Source organism: Cannabis sativa, chromosome X (genome assembly GCF_029168945.1).
Source record: "Cannabis sativa cultivar Pink pepper isolate KNU-18-1 chromosome X, ASM2916894v1, whole genome shotgun sequence".
Lineage (NCBI taxonomy): Eukaryota > Viridiplantae > Streptophyta > Magnoliopsida > Rosales > Cannabaceae > Cannabis > Cannabis sativa.
The window spans coordinates 61,459,063-61,478,935 of record NC_083610.1 but is presented as its reverse complement, the minus strand read 5'-3'; positions in this window follow the sequence as shown (position 1 = coordinate 61,478,935).

The following is a 19,873-nucleotide window of genomic DNA, read 5'->3' as shown; positions in this document are numbered from 1 at the left end:
ATACCTAAAAGAAAAGGTAAAAATCATGCATCAATTAGAGGAGTTCAACTAGGTCTTGCTTTTCCAAGTAAGATCTAGCTTGCTAAATGTTAAAAATGGCCAAAAATTAACATTCATTCAACATTTCATCACAACTAATTGAACTAAGCCAAGATTACTTCATCATTGCAAAATCAAAACACTAGTCCATACAAGGGTTCATAACCACCCAAATCTCAAAAAGTTTAGTTCATAGCTGAAATTAAAAACTCAAAACTAGAAAACATATTGTTCATGGAGTTAAAGAGAACTTGAAGAGAAGGAAATGATACAAACGAAGTAGAGAGCAAGGGAAATGAGTGATGAGCTCAAATCCTTCCTTTGGTTGTTGCCTTCTTCTCCTTCTTCTCAATCTTCTTCTTCTTTGTACTCTCTTCTTCTTTGTACTTAGAAACCTTTTCTCTGTATTTTTTTCGTACCATTATTCAAGTGCAGCCACCACCTCTCTATTATGACCTCCTCTTTCCTTTTTGTTCCCCAATTAGGGTACCAAAGTTTACCCTAATTGGAAATCCAAGTCATCACCCACTTGTCCTTCATTTTCCACATGTTTGTTGAGTCAATAGCCAAATTCCGCCACCTCAGCTCGTTTTTCTTTTCATTAAAGCCAGCTGGACTATCTGCCAAAATAAACTTACTGGGCTGACAAATTGCTACGCGATGATTGCTACAGCAATGCCAGTCAGCAATAATCATTTTCCTGCTCCTTTTTCTCCTTGTCTCAACATTTTCAAATACCTATTCTTGTATTTTTTTCTGCTTAAAACACATAAAAACAATAACATAAGTCTATTTAACACTTACTAACACACACACTTTCATTTATTACAAAGACACAACAAACTAGACACAATTACACAATATAAACATTAATTGATCCACAAATCACATTAAATTCAAGCTTAAAGATATGAAAATAACTCTAAATCTTAGAGTTATCAAAAGCAGATCCAAAAAATCTTGGAACTTTAGGCGTCCGCAAAGATAAAGGCAAAGGAATTGCTGTTGAAGAACTAGAGAAGACTCCTTCCACAAAATAGCCTAAAAAGTCTAAAGCTTCTGACCAACCTCAATAGAAGAGGAAAGGAAACCACACCTCAAGGCACGGTGACCAGACCAATTCTAGAGGCAGAGTCACGTAGAGAAATAAGACTGATGCCGGAGTTTGGAAGCCAGAGTCTCGAAGGGAAAAGCTTCCTCCCAATGATTCCAGTAACCACGATGAGGATGTTGATAAAGTACTGCAAGTATCAGATAACAATGGTGGAAGCCTTTCCACAAATGATCTCCGAAGAAGATTGAACACCAAGAAGGAAATAACCAAAACTAAAAAAGCAAGATCCCGCAGGAAAGATTTATAAAACCACATCAACGATTGCGTTCACATAAGAGAATCCTCAAGTGATAAAACCCAACGCCTGGAACGTAAGGTTGAGGATTTGATGAAGATCATGGAAAAGATTTCTAGAAAACAAAGTGGTGCGGTATCTGACTCTGAGGAAGAAGATACAGAGCCTTGTGTGAAGAAAATCATTGATGCACCATTGCCAAAGCGTTTCAAAATGCCCCAGATGGAGCTGTATGGATGTACGGACCCTAGGGACCATTTGTCCAAATACAACTGCATCATGCAAGTCGCCAAGGCCAGTGATGATGCAAAATGTCTATATTTTTCATTGACGCGAAGAAAGTCTGCGGAGGACTAGTGGAAGAGGTTATCTCCGGGATCGATCCACAACTGGAGAGGCCTACAAGTAATGTTCAGAAAGTAGTTTATAGCAGTCAATGACTATGATTTGGAAGCCAACTCCTTGACCAGCATTAAGCAACAACAAGGAGAAAGCCTTAAGAAGTTTATTCAAAGCATGATGGATGTGGCTGTTAAAACCAAAGTCACTGATGACATGAAAATGGTGGCTCAAACATCAAGACTTACAACTGGATCTTTACTGTGGGGAGATCTTCAGCGCAAAAGGGTAGATACATAGAGTGAGTTCTTAACAAGAACTCAAGGATTTATAAATCTAGATGATGCTTATGCTCAAGCATATGGAGTACTCCCAGTGCCTTCCACCAAAGTAATAAATGACCAGCCTTCGCAAATGACAACTCCATCCATTTACCCTCTGCCAACTACTTTTACTACTCAAACGATATATGGACTAAGTACTTCCGTGCAGCCAGCTGCACAAGCTAGTTTTTCTGGGTTCGAGCTACACAAACGTAATACAATGCCGCTCCCAGACAAACAAACCAAAAAACAGAAGTTCCAGAGTCCAATATAACCCACTCATGAATTAAAAGGAGTACGAAGGGTCCAAAACGAAGTGAGTCTGCGAAGAAGGGAAAAACCCAAGAATCAAGATACACCGAGTACACAAGTCTCATAGATACTTGGGAGAATGTATACAAGGAAATCTGGACCATGGTTCACTACAGGAAGCCTCCACCAATGTATAAAGGCAGAAAACAAAGAAGTGATCTGAACAAAAAGTATGAATATCATGGTGATAGTGGTCACACCACCAATGAATAGGACTACATAAGAGATGAAATTGAGGGGTTAGTACGGAATGGACACTAACCAATTAGGTAATAATCCCAATCATCTATCCGGGACAGGCAGTTGCACATGGACAACTTTTCATTCCAGGACAATAGGGAGCTATAAGTCCTCCTCAGGGAGTAGGTCATCCACAAGTTCCTGGAATACAAGCTCCAATTGTACAAGCCCTTTAGGGGGCACAAAACGCTCCAATAGTGGCAGTAGTTGTAGCCCCCAGTCCCAGAAATCTGTACCCTTCAGGAGCTGCATTACCAGTCGTAGATGGTCAGGTAGCAACTATTTCAAGTGGACTTCATATTGCTTGGAGCACTCAAAATGCACAGAAGCGTACATGAATGAGTTGAATCAAGGTGAAGCTTGCCACATGGTACAATCACCTACCCAGCGTCCAAGGATGATGAATTAGCCAATGACTTTTACTGAAGACGACACCAGGCACATGCACTTCATGTTGGGATTATTTTACCAGGATCTAGATTTACTAACAAGTATGTTGAATTAACATCCTAAATATGAATTCCCTAAAAAAATGAAATATACACATAAGGGTTTAAGAAAACCTTACATTGATTGCAGCGGAATATAATGACTCCTTCCGTTTAAGATCTCTAGCCCTTGATTCCTTTCTGTCGCAGAGCATTATCAAGATCTGAACCTGGATCTCTTTCTCTCCTTCGGGTTTGGTTACCACCGTCTTACTCACTATGATTGAGTACTTGACTTGCTATGTGTGGGCATGGCACTCTTTCACTCAAGGTTTCAAATGGTGAAGAACAATGAAGGAGGTGAAATCACTAAGGAAGGAACTCTCTCATCTACTAGTTGTCTGACATAGAAAACTAGGTGTATTACGTGATTTTTAAACATGCTGTGCAGCTCGTTGCTAATCAACGAGGTTTATGGAAAACGTGATTAATTAAAATTTTTGCTTTTTAATTAAACTTGTAAAATAATATTACAAAAGACTTGGGATCCCGATTATAAAATCATTTACAAAAGAGTTAACTGTTTATACAAAATAATTGTCGCCTAGCGACTAGTTACAAAATCAGCCTTGCTGTCCCGAGGATCGTACTCTCCAGGCCTAACCGCCCCGACATGTACAATCTTCATAAGCTCGCTCACGGTCCATCAGCTTTAGCCTTGCCTTTACCTACACATAAACGTAGAACTGTGAGTCGACAGACTCAGTAAGAAAAGCATAATAATATTCATACATAATCCCGGTCATGATCAGACGCCCATACCCCTGATCATAACCCTAACTGCCGTGTCCAACACGATACTGAGTCCCACTACTGCCGTGTCCAACACGGTACTGAGTCACTACTGCCGTGTCCAACACGGTACTGAGTTCTGAACGTTCATAGGGACGGTACTATTGACACGTAACAGCCTGATCGGTCGAACCGGTCATACTCCGGCTGCTGGTCATACTCCAGCCCGTACCGACGTGTTACTATATCCACCTGATCGGTCGAATCAGTCATACTCCGGCTGCTGGTCATACTCCAGCCTGTACCGACGGGATACGTCAATAGTACGGAACCACCAACCAAGTGTCAGCCTGATCGGTCGAACCGGTCATACTCCGGCTGCTGGTCATACTCCAGCCTGTACCGACGTGACAGGGTTGGATGGTTCGAAGCCAACATACATAACTAATGTAATCTAACAGGCTTCCTACATGCACGCTAAACATGTAATCTACATATGCATACTGTTATACTAATCTTACCTGGATTCCGAATTCAGGTGTGCCGGTCAACCTGACTGGAACTTTAACTGCGCGGCGGATTACAGGCTCCTAAACCATAAAAATCACAACACTATAAGTGACACGCTAAATCACTTCCCGGGGACTTAAACTAGGAACTAAAAGTTTCCCTATCGATAAAAAGCATGGCAATACCCCTTAAAACATAAAATCGAGAGAATCTAGGGTTTCAGAATTTTCCCCAACCGGTAGACCGGTTGCCCAACCGGAATTCCGGTTCTGGGAAAATTCAGAACCCCATCCGGAATTCCGGATGCACAACCGGAATTCCGGTTCCTCGCAGGCAGCAAACACAAAAATCCATATCTTGCTCAAATCAACTCCAAATCAAATGAAACCTTCCAGACCTGTTCTATATATCCCCTAGAACATTTCTAAAGCTTCAAAACCACCCAGAAAGCACAATAGCAAAAATCACCATTAAAGCTCAAGCTTTGAGTTCTAAACTCAAACTTGAGTAAAATCACCTAACATGCCTTCAATCTATGCTTCAAACTCATAACTAAGCTTATAACAACATCAGAAACTAGAATCTAACTCATGCAAACACTACAGCCACCAAAACCTCAATTTTTCTTTGAAAACCCAAGCTTTTACATAGAAAATCTATCCAACTAGAACAAGAAATTCAAGCATGCAATTCAATCTAATTAAACCTACTTAACTCAACATTTTAATCAAGGAAACAACAACAACAATAGACAACAGCAACATCACCAAAATCATCATGCAATATTCATCTTTTCATCAAAATTTTCAAGAAAACAAAGTAAGAGATTGAACAAAGAAATACCTCTACTAAAATCACTTAATCTTGCTGAAAAATCACTTGAAAAATGGAGAGAAAACACCACCTAGCTTGCTGCCTCAAGTGGCCGAAAAGAGAGAGAGCTTGAGAGGAAAAATTGCTTTTCTTTTGAATATTTTTCTAACTTTGAAATAATGGAGTTTTTGTAAAATAAAAATAAATAGTTAACTTAACCATTTCAGCCAACAATAAGAGTCAAATAACATTTATTTTTTAATTAATAACTCACTAGAAGACAAAATACTAATGGGGCAAAAAGACCATTTTGCCCCTCCACACTAAAACCACATAAATCACAATAAATGGGTATTTTTGGGAAATTCTAAGTTCCCGGCCATTCCCGACATTCCCAATGTCTAATAAACCGTCCCAAACTACTAACATACTAAGTTGTGATTTCTACTGAGCCAAACACCGAGTTCCAAAATACCGGGCACTGGAAATGCAAAATATGAAAACTACTGAATGACATAGCAATGCATCTCTGAATTCAATAAATAACAGTATAATAAATTATTTAAATAGCTATAAATAATTTTCATAATTAATCATAATTAACTGCTAATTTCCAAATTAAACTAAGCGGTCTTTACATTTATAGTGTTTCAACTAGGGCTGAGGGCAGCATTATATGGATTAAAAAATAATAAAATATTGGGCGAAAATCAACACTAGGGCCGGCCATGTAATGGACCATTCTCTAGTTATAATTTTGCCATTTTTTCCAACCACTTATTCTTTTTTCAATAATACCATAGTTTCAAATTCAATCCTGTAAATGCCAAAACTATTTAATTAATAATTATAATTAATTACTAAATAAAATTGCCATTTATATTATTTATTAATTAGACCATGTAAAGTCTCTTAATTAATAAATTGACCCCAAAACCTCTTTTCTTCACAATTAAGCCCTTGCTTAGTGACAATTCTTAAATAAGACAGTCTAATTTTAGAATTCACCAAGTAAATTCTCTAACTTTCTAATTCCACCTTGCGCCACTATAGATTTGGAATTGAATAACAATCTCAATTATATAGAACGCTCTATATGTACTACAATATAGATACGTGATGATTATCCATTGTTACAATCATAATAGTCAAAGATCCTCTGTAGTTGCACCACTATAGATTTGGAATTGAATAACACTCTCAATTATATAGAACACTCTATATGTACCACGATATAGATACGTTATGATTATCCATTGTTACAATCCTAATAGTCAAAGATCCTCTATAGATGATCTACACTAAATAGGGACAAATTTACCGTTCTACCCTTCAATGTATTTATCCTTAAAACACTTAGCTGCCTATAAATGATATTTCAGTAAACTAATATAATCACTAAAATGAGATCTCAATCATTTATCTCTATTCAGCCAAGCTCGAAGAAAATCATCGTTTCACTTCTAAATACTTATAGAAGCTATAGATTCCATATCTATGATTAGCGCTCCCACTCAATTGAGCTACCATGTTCCCAAGATGTAAATATCCGCCAGAACCATAGGTTATCTTCCACAAACAACTTGAAGAACATAAATGATACAACTAAGTTGAACCTAACCATATCAGGATTAAGATCCATAGACCTAAGAGCAACCATTGATATTGACTTAGAAAGATATAATTGTAAGTTTATGATATCTTATCCATGATCAATATCGGTCCCTTCCAATGTATACTCCATACATCCGATACTGGTAAACTTTGCCAATGCCCTGGAAAGAACATAACACTTATCCAAGGTGTAAGTATACCCTATCGCCGATTATCATGTCAATCTAAATCCAGTGAACTGACAAATCATAGGAATTAAACTTTTGAACATATAATCATGATTATATTCCATTGTGCAGACGACACTATAATCATGAACAAATATATATACATATTCATATATGTTCTGGATTTAGTAGAAATTATACATTAAACATAATCATGAAATAAATCATGTGAACCATGCAACATAAAATGATTTCTGATCTTTATTAATTAGCAAATCTGATTATATTGAAATGGTTTTTATTTAGGGCACAAAACCCAACACTTCCCTCATAATGACCCTTTGGTAATAGAAGCTCAAATAACAAACAAAAGAGTTTCCAAAATGCTAGTAGATAATGGAAGCTCTGTAAAAATCATTTTTAAAGGAGCCTTCCACGCCATTGGTCTGGTGAAAGCCAATCTGCTACCATGTCCAATTCAACTGCAAGGTTTCAATGGAGATACGTTAATCGCTATTTGAAAAATACAACTTCTGATGATTATAAGTGGGGAAGTTCCTAGAAACAACACAATATCATCCTTCAAGTACAACACATTTATGATAGTTGAATACCCTACTACTTATAATGTTGTTCTTGGAAGACCATTTTTAATAGATTTTGGAGTAGTGACATTCATCCAACATCTGTGCTTAAAATTCTCAAGCTATACCGTAAGCATAGGGACTATCAAAAGAGATCAAAGAAGTACGCAAAGTTGCTACATTGTTTCAACCAGAACTGTACTTATGGTCCGGAAAGGAAATAACTCTGAAGCCAGGACATCTTCCCAACCAGCACAGGGGGTGATCTAAGAAGATGAGCTTGATCCACGAATTTGCATGGAACGTGTCATAAAACCAATGGAGGAAGTGGAAGAAGTATGCATAAATGATGGAAATCCCACCAAGGTTATCCGAGTGGGGAAGAACCTACCTCCTGCATGAAGGAAAAGATCATTTCCACGGTCAAGGCAAATAGTGATGTGTTAGCCTAGACTCATTCTGATACGACTGGAATTAGTCCTCGTGTTATTTGCCATGCATTAAAAATAGATCCCAATGCTGATCCAATTTGACAAAAGTAGAGACCTTTAGATCTAGCGAGGCAAGAAGCAGGAAAAATAGAGGTAGACAAGTTGATAAACATTGATTTCCTCAAGGAAGCTCTATATCCCATGTGGTTTGCCAATTCGGTTTTGGTCCTAAAGCCTAATGGGACATGGAGGATGTGTATAGACTTCACAGATCTAAAGAAAGCTTGTCCTAAAGACTGTTTTCCACTTTTGCGCATTGATCAGATGGTTGATGCTACTTTGAGATTACAACTCTTAACCTTCATGGATGCATACTCCGGCTACAACCAAATTAAAATGCACGTGGCTGATCAGGAGCACACTAGTTTCCAAACTGACAAAGGAATCTATTGCTACAAGGTCATGCCATTCAGATTGAAAAATGTTGGAGCCACTTACGAATTAATGGTAAACAAAATGTTCATCGATGACATGCTAGTAAAGTCGAAACCTCTAAGAACCACTACAAAGATCTAGAAGAGGCTTTTTCCATAATGTGAGAGTATAGAATGAAGCTAAACCCAAAGAAATGCACTTCCGGAGTTTCCTTAGGGAAGTTCTTGGGTTTTATATTAAGTTCACGAGGGATTGAGGTGAACTCAGAGAAAATCAAAGCTCTTATAGACAGGCCTTCACCCAGGAAGCATAAAGATGTCTAGAAATTGACAGGGAGAATAACAGCACTTAGCAAATTTGTCTCCAAATCCACAGATAAGTGCATACTGTTCTTCAACGTACTTCGAGGAAATCACAAATTTGAATGGTTAGTAGAATGTAAAACATCCTTCCAGCAACTAAAAGAACATCTAGTGAAGGCTCTAATACTGTCCAAGCCCGTTGATGGAGAGATGTTGAATCTGTACCTGGCAATGTCAGATCATGCCATAAGTGCAGCTTTAGTGCAAAAAGAAGGAAAGGTACTACTTCTAGTATATTAAGTAAGCAAGAGACTGCTGGACGCAGAGTCTAGATATCTTATGATCGAGAAGCTTTCCTTTTGCTTACTGATTGCTTTACGGAAGTTAAAACCATACTTTTAGGCTCACGCCATAAGGGTACTAACCAACCACCCTCTCTATCAAGTTTACAGAAGCCATAGTCATCAGGAAGACTCCTGAAGTGGGTAATAGAATTGAGTCAATTTGACATACAATGTCATCCTAGAATTTTGATTAATTGTCAAGCCTTAGCTGACTTTGTGTAGTGCACTGGGATAAATGACGATCTTGAAATGTCGGTCCACGAGAGAGAAGTTTGGAAGATATACGTAGACGAGGCATCAAATGAAAAAGGTTTTGGAGCCGAAATCATTTTAATATCTCCACAGACCCTCCAGCTTCAAAGTGCACTTCAATTCAAGTTCAAAGCTTCCAACAACGAAGCTGAGCACGAGGCTATGATCGCTGATTTATAACTAGCAAAAGAGGTCGGCGCTAAACACATCAAAGTCTACCGTGATTCACAGCTTGTAGTCAAGAAAGTGTCTTGGGAGTACTAGACAAAAGGAGAAAAAATGGATAGTTACATAGCAAAAACTCGAGAGCTGTTGCAACATTTTAATCATTGTTCTGTAAAGCAAATCCCCAGGGATAAGAATGTTTTTGCAGATATGTTGGCAAAATTATCAATAGATCCAAAAGTAGAGAAATATGGACTAGTCCCCATCGCACATTTGATCACTATGAGCACGAAAATACTAGGGGTTTCTGCCATCGACCACTCAACTTCCTGGATGGCTCCAATACTCAGGTACTTGGAGACAGGTACACTACCTGGAGATAGAGCTGCTTCACAGAAGGTCCAGTATTAAGTCCCCAGATATGTGATCATGGATGGAAAACTATATAGAAGAGGATTATCAATGCCGTATTTGAGGTGCATAGCTAGAACAGAGATAAGTAGCGTCATGCACAAAATACATGAAGGATTTTGTGGAGATCACACATTCGGACACAGTCTTTTCAAGAAAATCATTCGTCAAGGCTAATTCTGGCCTATTATGAAGAAGGATTGTACTGAATATGTTCACAAATGTGAGCAATGCCAGCGTTACTCAAAAGTTCCATGGGCCCCACCAACGGAGATAACCCTCATGAACAGTCCTTGGCCTTTCACTGTTTAGGGAATAGACTTAGTGGGATCACTTCCAACCGATAAGGGAGGAGTCAAATTCATCATTGTCGCTGTTGACTGCTTCACTAAGTGGGTGAAAGCTGAACCCATAAACATAGTAGCTTCCAAGAAGGCCACACACTTTGTAATTAAAAATATAGAGTGTAGATATGGTCTTCCACACAAGATAGTGTCTGATAATGGAAAGCAGTTCGATAGTGATCAATTCACTAATTTTTGTGCCAAACATGGAATCATCAATTTTCTGCTATTGCCAGACGTCAAGCAAGCAGACAAGTGGAAGCCGTTAGTCAAATTCTGAAGACCACTTTGAAAAAGAAGCTTCATGCTTGTAAAGCACACGGGCCGAAAGAACTTTCAAGAGTTCTTTGGGCCTATAGAACCACTGAAAGAACTTCTACATGCCACACTTCATACTCCATGACCTATGGGTGCGAGGCCGTAATCCAAGTTGAATCCACAGTGCCTACACAAGAGGGACACCTACGACCCAACTCAAAACCATACTTTACTTCAGGAATCTTTGAATTTAATTGAGGAGCTTCAAGAACAGTCACAGGTCTAACTCCAAATGTATCAAGAGTAGAAAATTCGAAACGAAGACCTTATTTTAAGAAGTGTCTTCCCTGCCTCTCATGAGCCTGGAGTGGGGTCTTAGGACCAAACTCGGAAGGCCCATAGGAAGTTATAAGAAAAATTGGTGATGGAACATACCCTTTAAAGCTAGCCGACCAAGGGTGGCTGGTCTGTCGCTTGTCATCCCATTTGAGTGTCGGGACCCCTATTGGTCAGGATGCTGACTTGACCTCCTTATTAGTGAGTTGTAATGCCATGTGGCATTGATATTGTCTACGTAAGCATGCCACGTCACGTGGGCAAAAATTGGGATATCAAAGTCGTACAACTTATTCATTTGTAATAGATCTTAGCAAAGGCATGGATAAACCTTGTCTATACATCACACCATCCACGATTAGGTACCGTGCAACTTTTCTCATCATTTTCAAGCCTCATTTCAGTCTTTTGGAAGTGTTCTAATATTAAGATACGGTGAAATTGGGTTCATCCATTTAGGTGTGTCATCCAACATTTTTATTTCTTCAGTGCAAGCGATGCTAGATTCTTTTAGAAACTAAATTAGGACTAAGTTTTCCTTGTTAGTCATATTGTTGCTTGCCATTAGTGCCGAAGCATCCGCTGTTACATTTTTTTTCTTGGGATTTGTTTGATGGTATATCCTTATTATTATGTGAGCTGGTCTTGAATTTTACTTAAATATGACATCATTTTCCCTTGGAGCCATGTATTTCCCCAAATTGTGATTGACGACCAATTGAGAATTGCTGCAAATGTATGGGTACTAAGTATGTACATCCCGAGGAAGTTTCAGTTTGACTATGAGTGCTTCATACTTGCTTCATCATTAGATGTTGTGAAGCCAAACTTTATTGCTCCTTGTACGGGTTCCCCATAAGTGTAATGAGAGCTAATCTTGCACCTGATAGTTGGTCAATGGATGACCCGTCCACATGCCATTTCCATATTTGTTAATTATTATTGTTTTCATCTGTGGGGACTCTTTTTCTTGTTCCTTTTCTGGCTCAATATTCTCCTCTAAAATTGCTATTCTTTACTCATGCATTTGGCCTCAAAGTCTGCCAAGGCTTGACCTTTTATTATTGTTTAAGGCTGATAAGTAATATCATATTGCCCTAGCTCAATTGCCCATTTAAGTAGCCGGCCAGAAGCATGAGGTTTTTGCAGTACTTGACATAATGGCTAGTCGGTATAGACTCAGATGGGGTGAGCTTAAAAATATGGTCATAACTTCCTTGATGCCAGGAGTAAGCAATTGGTCAATTTCTCAATCAGAGTATATCAACTTTCAACATCAATTAGCCTTTTGCTAACATAGTAGACTGAATTTTAGGTTTTGTTTTCTTCTCTAATCAGCACGACACTTACAACGTATTTAGTCACTGCAAGATATATTCCTAGTTCTTCTCCGTCTAAAGGTTTTGATAGGATAGGAGGTTGTGCAATTTTCCTCTTTAGTTCTTGAAAATCTCTTTCACACTCCTTTGTCCATTCGATCTTCTTACTGCTGTAGAGGATGTTGAAGAAATGAACACATTTTCCTGTTGACTTTGACACAAACCTGCTTACTGCAGCTATCGACCAATAAGACTTTGAACTTCCTTGGCTTTTGTTGGTGATTTCATATCCAGAAGGGCTTGAATTTTCTTTGGGTTGGCTTCTATTCCCCGAGCATTGACAATAAAACCAAGAAACTTAACTGAGCTAACCCTAAAAGAACACTTGAGGGGATTGGGTTTCATGTTGTATTTCTTGAGGATCTTGGAACATTTGTCTAGGTCCTCTTTATTCCCCGAACCTTTCTATATTTGACGAGCATGTCATCTACGTACACCTTCATGTTATGTCTGATCTGGTCTTTGGACATCCTGTTGACTAGTCTTAGGTAGGTAGCCCCATCATTCTTTAGTCCAAATGGCATAACTTTATAGCAGTACAAGCCAACATCTATTCGTAAGCTAGTGTGTTCTTAATCAGGTGGATGCATTCTTATTTGATTATACCCCAAGTAGGCATCCATGAAGCTTAGGGTCTCATAACCTACTGTAGTATCCATAATCTAGTCAATCCTTTGAAGTGGAAAACATTCCTTCAAACACGCCTTATTGAGGTCAGTGAAATCAATGCACACCCATCATTTCTTATTCGGCTTAGGCACTAATATAGGGTTGGCTACCCAAGCTGGGTAGAAGGCCTCAATTATGAATCTATTTGCTTAGAGCCTTTCAACCTCTTCTTTTTATGCTTGTGCACGCTCTTTATCAAACAATCTCCTTTACTTCTAAGCAGGACCAAAATTGGCATCGATGTTGAGGGCGTGAGAAATGACAGTTGGGTCAACCCCGACCATGTCTTCATGCAACCAGGAAAAAATGTGAAGATTTTATCTTCAAAATTTTATCAAAGCGGATTCTATTTCAAGCAACAAACCTTTGCCAATTTTTATTTTTTTGGTTAGCTTAGCAAGATCAATTTCAACTTCTTTAAGCTCTTCGACTGGCCCAACATTTGTACTTGGTTCCCTAAGGCGGGGATCCATGTCTTCGTCCCCACCTTGGGAAGATCCCTATTTAGCAATACTTTTACCTTTCTCTAAACTCTGGTGAGATGTCTCTTCTTTTTTGGCCTTAGTTAAAGCAAAAGTTGTAGCATTACCGTGTAGTCCTTTGATTGCCTTTCACACAACCTAGTCCATTCCTGGTTAAAAATTTGATGCATGGGTGGTAAATTGAGGTTACAACCTTCAAATCATATAAGGTTGGTCGGCCTAACATGACATTGAATGTAGAAGGAACATCAATTACCAAAAATTGTGCCATGATTATATTGGCATTTGGAGCTTTCCCTATTGTGAGCGGAAGGAGAGTGTGTCCCAGAGGAGCTATACTTTGGCTAGAGAAACCATATATGAGCTGCGTGCAAGGAACCGAGTCTTTAAGCTGAAGCACCATCTCTTCATATGTAGTTTTGAAAAGAATGTTTGAAGAAGCTCCATTATTGATCATTGTTCGAGCAACTTGTTGGGCTTTGTGCCCTAAATAAAACTCTATTTCAATGTAAACTTTTCTATTCAACTATCAGTAAAGAAACAGATTTTATTTTCATTACTTATTTAGTGTGTTATTTTGTTCATGTGATCATTTATATGTTTATCCAAATCCTTATCACATTGATATTCTTGTTTATTGTGTCGTCAGCACAATGGAAATTATTAAGATTGTGTGATTTAATGTATTCCTATGATTTATCATTACACAGGGTTTAACTGATAGGATAATCTACAATGTAGTTTACTTGCACCTTGGATAAGTGCTATGTCCTTTGCAGGGCATTGGTTAAAGTAAGCTTGGGTTGGATGCATGGAGTATGCACTGGAAGGGACCGATATTGAACTTGCACTAGATATGATAAACTTACCGTAATATCTATTCAATTCGATATCACCTAATTGATCATAGATCAAGTGATCTCAATCTTGAGATGGTTAGGCTCTAGTTCAGTTGCCTTATTTTTGTTCTTAAATCAGTTTGTTAAATTTGACCAAATGGTTCTTCTCGTGACATATAGGTTAAGGATATGGTAGTTCAATTGTGTGGGAGCACTAATCATAGATATGGAATCTATAGCTTCTATCTTGATATAGAAGTCAAACGATGATTTCCTTCGAGCTTGGCTTAACAAAGATAAATGGTTGAGTACTCATTTCAGTGATTATATTAGTTCACTTGAATATCATTTATAGGTAGCTAAGTGTTTTAAGGATAAAATACATTGAAGGGTGTAACGGTAAATTAGTCCCTACTCAATGTAGATCATCTATAGAGGATCATTGATTATTGGGATAATAACAAATGGATAATCTCATAGCGTATCTATATTGTGGAACATATAGAGTGTTCTATATAATTGAGAATGGAATTCTAATAGTGATGCAAGGAGGAATTAATAAGTTAGAGAATTTACTTGGTAAATTCTAGATCTACTTATTGGAAGCTCGATTATATAGACCCATGGTCCCCATACTAGTTGAGACAAAATGCTTGTAAGACTCAGTTAATTGATTTTAATTAATCAATTATAATTCTAAAGTTAGACTATGTCTAGTTTATGAATTTTCACTAAGTTATGGATTGGTTGTGAAGAAATAGAATTTTAGGGTTTATTTATTAATTAAGAGACTTTATGGAGTCTAATTAATAAATAATATAAATAAAAATTTTATTTGATAATTAATTTTAATTTTGAAATAAATAGTTTTGGCATTAATAGGATTGAAAGTGCAAAAAGTAGTATTTGTGAAAAATAGATAAATAATTGAGAAAAGTGGCAAAAATCTAACTAGTGATGGACCCACATAGGGGCCGACCACTAGGTCCTATTTTTGCTCTATTTTTATCATTTTTTATTTCAAATAATTCAATCCTAACCCTAAGATAATTAATATAAAAAGAGGAGTAAGGTCTCACTATCCAACTAATACTTCTATAGCTTTAAACCTAGTTTTCATTCTGACAGACAACTAGTGTTTTGAGACTTCTTCTTCTTCTTTTCTCTCTACTAATTTCGAAATTCTTAGTCTTCTTCACAAAAAAAATTCAAGCCTAAGTGATTGAGTGCATGCCCACCCATAACAAGTTAGTCATCAATCATATTGTGTAAGACTGTGAAGAATCCAAACAACTGAAGGAGTGTCGGGCTCAGATCTTGGTGATACTCTGCTACAGAAAGGATACAAGAGTTAGAGATCTGAGTAGAAGGAGTCATTTAATTCTGCTACAACCAATGTAAGGTGTCTCATACCTTTTATGTGTTGAATTTTATATCGTATTAGAAGTTCATATTTAGGATGTTAAAAACATACTTTTTAGTAAATCTAGGTCCTGGTAAAATAAATTCCAACACAACTATCATATTTTTAATTTGTACTTCAACGACCATGGGATTGTTGTGAGAATAGATGATGTGGTCAGAGTCTTCTTCACTGAATGAAATGATTGGTTCTTGTTTGTGTGGCTACTTTGGTTTTCTTTCTTCCACAACTAGTATTTCATCTTTCTTCTTGTAGTATTGGGTCTGAGCATACCTTTCTCTAGGTTTTTTCAAGTCTCCAGCAATATGAGGACCTCCAATGATAACTTGTATATGTATGTCCACTAGTGGAGGCATTAACTGTTTTGATTATTATCTAGTTGGGGGGCCCGTTGGTCCTAGTCAGCCTTAATGTACATTCGTATGTACGAGTTGTTTTTCCTGATGAGTAATTCTATTTCTTCTTTTAGGTTATTGCACTCATTGGTATCATGGCCGTAGTGTGCATGAAAGCAACAACATTTGGTGGTATCCCTCTTTCTCATATCTTTCTTGATTGGAGGGAGTCTTTTGTACGACACCACAGATTGAGTTGTCGTGAAGATAATTTCTATTTCTTCAGTAAGGACAGTAAAGTAAGTGAGTAAAGTAAGTGAACTTCAGAACTTTCTCTTGAGGATGTTGTTGCTCAAAGTTATTATTGAATTTGCCTTTATTCCCATTGCCTTGATGATTTCCATTAATCGACCTTTTTCCACTTTGACACAAATTGTTATTGTTTTGAGGTTGGGAGTTTAGATTGTGCTGGATAGACATATTGACAGCAGTGGTGTGACCTTGGTTCTTTTTCTAACCAACTGTGTCTACACGCCAAACTATTTCTTGAAGCTTTATAAATCCATCTACTCAGTCTAAAACTCTCCCATTGACCCCACAGCGAGCCTTTTAAAAGCTTTCCATAATTCTCTCAAAGGATCAATTCCTCCTAGGATGGCAGGCAGTCTTCCTTCCTCGGTTTGTCTTTTCACTTTTATAGCATCGATCATAAACCTACTGATGTAGTCTCTCAAAGGCTTCCCTAGTATTTGTTTCACTTCAACCAGATCCTCTAAGTGAGCTATGAGTTTCCTTGAAGAGGAAAAATATAAATGAAACTTCGCCATGAAAGGATTCCATGAACTTAACTATCCTGGGGCTAACTTGAAGTACCACTGCTGGGCGGCCTCCGCCAAGGTAATTGGAAAGATTCTACACTGTACATTACCTTTCACCGCCTCCAAGTCCATTTTCATTTCAAAGTACTTGATGTGGGATAGAGGATCTTCTTTGCCCGTATACATCTTCCATGTGAGCATTTTAAACTTGGGCAGCAGATCAAGGGCATTGATGTGCAGTGAAAAGTAGGGGTGTACATCGGTTGGTTTGGTCCGGTTATAATATATTTTTACCAACCCAATATAAATCTCGGATTGCAAATATCTAATTGTAACCTGTCCAGTGAAAAAATAAAAAAAAGTGTAACCCGCCCAATGATTTTTGTCGGTTTGGTCAGGTTAACCCTTTTAAACCAATCTTTATTTTTTATTTTTTTCATTGTTGTTAGTTTTTAGTGCTCAAATAATTGATTTCAGAAAACAAATGTATAGTATATGTCTTTCAAAATTAAAATAGTTATAATTTAAATTAATGTTAAAAAATAAATATGAATTGAATAAATATTAAAGTATTAAATAATATTTTTCAAAAAATAGAATAAAAACATATACTCATGTAAATTCTAAATTTAAACTTCAATATTTAAATACAATCAAAATTATCAATTATAAATACTAAATTTCAAAGTAAACACTATAAAATACAAACTAATGTAAAATAGTTAACTATTAAACGTAAGTTATATAATATGTTATAAATCATTTTAGTAAAAATATGTAAATCATTTTATTCGGGTTATTTGGGCGAGTTAGAATAATATTCAAACCGCCCAATATATTCATTGGGCAATTTGAATTTTTCGTAAAATTATTCGGGTTGTATTTTTTGTAGATTTATTCGGTTTGGTTTGGGCGATTTATTTGGGTTGGGCAGTTTGTTAATATTTTTTGAATAGCCCTAGTGAAAAGGGTGATCCCCTAGTCTGGTTAAGTTCTAGGTCGGTCAAGCTTTGCACACGGTTTGTAAGTTGATTTATTTGGGCTTGCACCATTGGATCGACTTGATATGCCCGTGAAGCGACCTGTGTCACTTGTGGACCCCCTAGAACATTACTGTGCACGTAGTTTTCTACATTGATTGGTTGAGTATTAAGGGGGATGAATTTTTCATCTTGTCCCCTTCTATAATTTAGATTGTCTCTTAAATCATGTGCATGTCCCAACTTGTTAAAGACTGATTCCCCTGGAGGTCTTCTTGTTCAACTGTTATTAGTAGTTGATTGGTTTGGTATATTCGTCTAAGAATAGAAATTATATTGACCATTCCCCTAAGATAATAGGCTGGTAAAACGTGCTCATTTATCGCATGGCCCACAATTTTATCCTGTTGCCTTGGATTGGACGGTCCATTACCTTGGGTCTACTGAGTGTAGTTGGCCAAACATTCTTTTGGCCCATACTACGATATGTTTGGGATATAGGGCTCTTTCCCTCTGTTTGGATCCTTTATGAGGGTGTTATCAACTGGAATATGCCCAGTTAGCTTATAAGCTTTTGTTATTAACTCAGTTGCCTGTTTGGAGCAGTTGTCAATTGGGCTCTCATGATTTCCACCTGTTGATTCATCAACTCCTAGAACTGGCATTTTTATTGTTCAGATGCCATATTCACAGTTGGTCGGGTGTCCTTCTGGTCATGGTGAAGGGTGTTTGTATGATGTTTCATCTGTCTTAGGGCCACTTGCATATTTTGTAATTCAGTATCATCACCAATGAGTACCCGAGGTCCACCAGTGGATGGACCCCCAGTACTTGCTCCAATTTCCCCATGATGTGTACTGATAGTTCTAGTCTCTTGTGTGCTCAGAGAGAATCTAGTCTGAGGGGTTGACACTCTTAGTCTTGCTAGTTGGGGACCCTTGGAGGCTGAGCCCAGTCTCGTGAAAAGTTTCGATGTGTAGCCAGTCTTCGCAGGATTCACGAACACGATTCCAAAAGAAGAAGTATGGCCACAGCAACCAGTGTAATTAGAGAGAATGATCAGCCTACCTTACACAATGTGAACTTGCGAGAAGATACGACTGAGACAGGGTCTAGTTGCATGTTATGCTCCGCATAATCAAAGAATAAGCAGGATTGAGAGAAGTTAATATCGGTCGCGCATATACCAATTATATGCGATGATCAAGTATATCTCTCCTGGGATGAGTAAAGATTGTCTCTTTACCTAGGTTTGGTCTGAATGACCAATGTGTTTGACCACTCATTAGGAACTCGCATGTTCCAAGTTTTCAATGCATAGAATGTTAGATATGGCAATCAAGGGTGAACGCAGACATTCAATGAAATAGGCCCAAAGGCTCATCTTGCGAGACAACACCGTAGAGTTTGTGAGCTCGTGTGTTTGCAATATGAATAGGTATGCTGCGACTTATCAAGTTGCATACGTTACTGAAATTAATACAAGAACAGACAAAATTGTTCTTCATTTATTCTTTAACGTTTATTTTGATTTTGTACTCTCATTTATTATAAAATGATTTTAATTGATCAGTTATGTAATCCTAAAGGACACTTGCTTTCTATATAAATTCAAATTAAATAAACTAAGCTAAAATCATTACAAAAAGTGGACTAAGAAGATCAAGCTCTGAGTGAACCACTATAATTCTCTTGTCTTTTCTTTATAATTTGCTTTTGTTTTTGTCTATTTAGTAGCCTATACTTTAAGTACTCGCTATTCTAAGTGAATACTCACATATTTGTTAGTGAATATTCTAACTTTGTTTGAATACTCGCACAAATTTGGTGTGGTCTAATTTCCTCTGACAACATTTGGCAGTTTTTGTGGGAAAGACAAGTATTTTTGAGATTTTGGAGGAGAATCGAAATGACTACAGATCAAATAAACACGAACAACAACAATGGAATCTTCAATGTTGGCACTATCAATGTTCCTATTTTTGCAGGAGGAACGACCCCCGTTGATGTTGTCATAGGAGGAGTAGGATGTACCAATGTGACTCCCCCAACATATTTCCTCAATTCTTAGGAAATGTTGGAGAAACCTCGACACCAGTAGCTATCGTGCGACAGTTTCCACCAATCACGCCCATTGTCGCATCCAATGGTATCATGCAA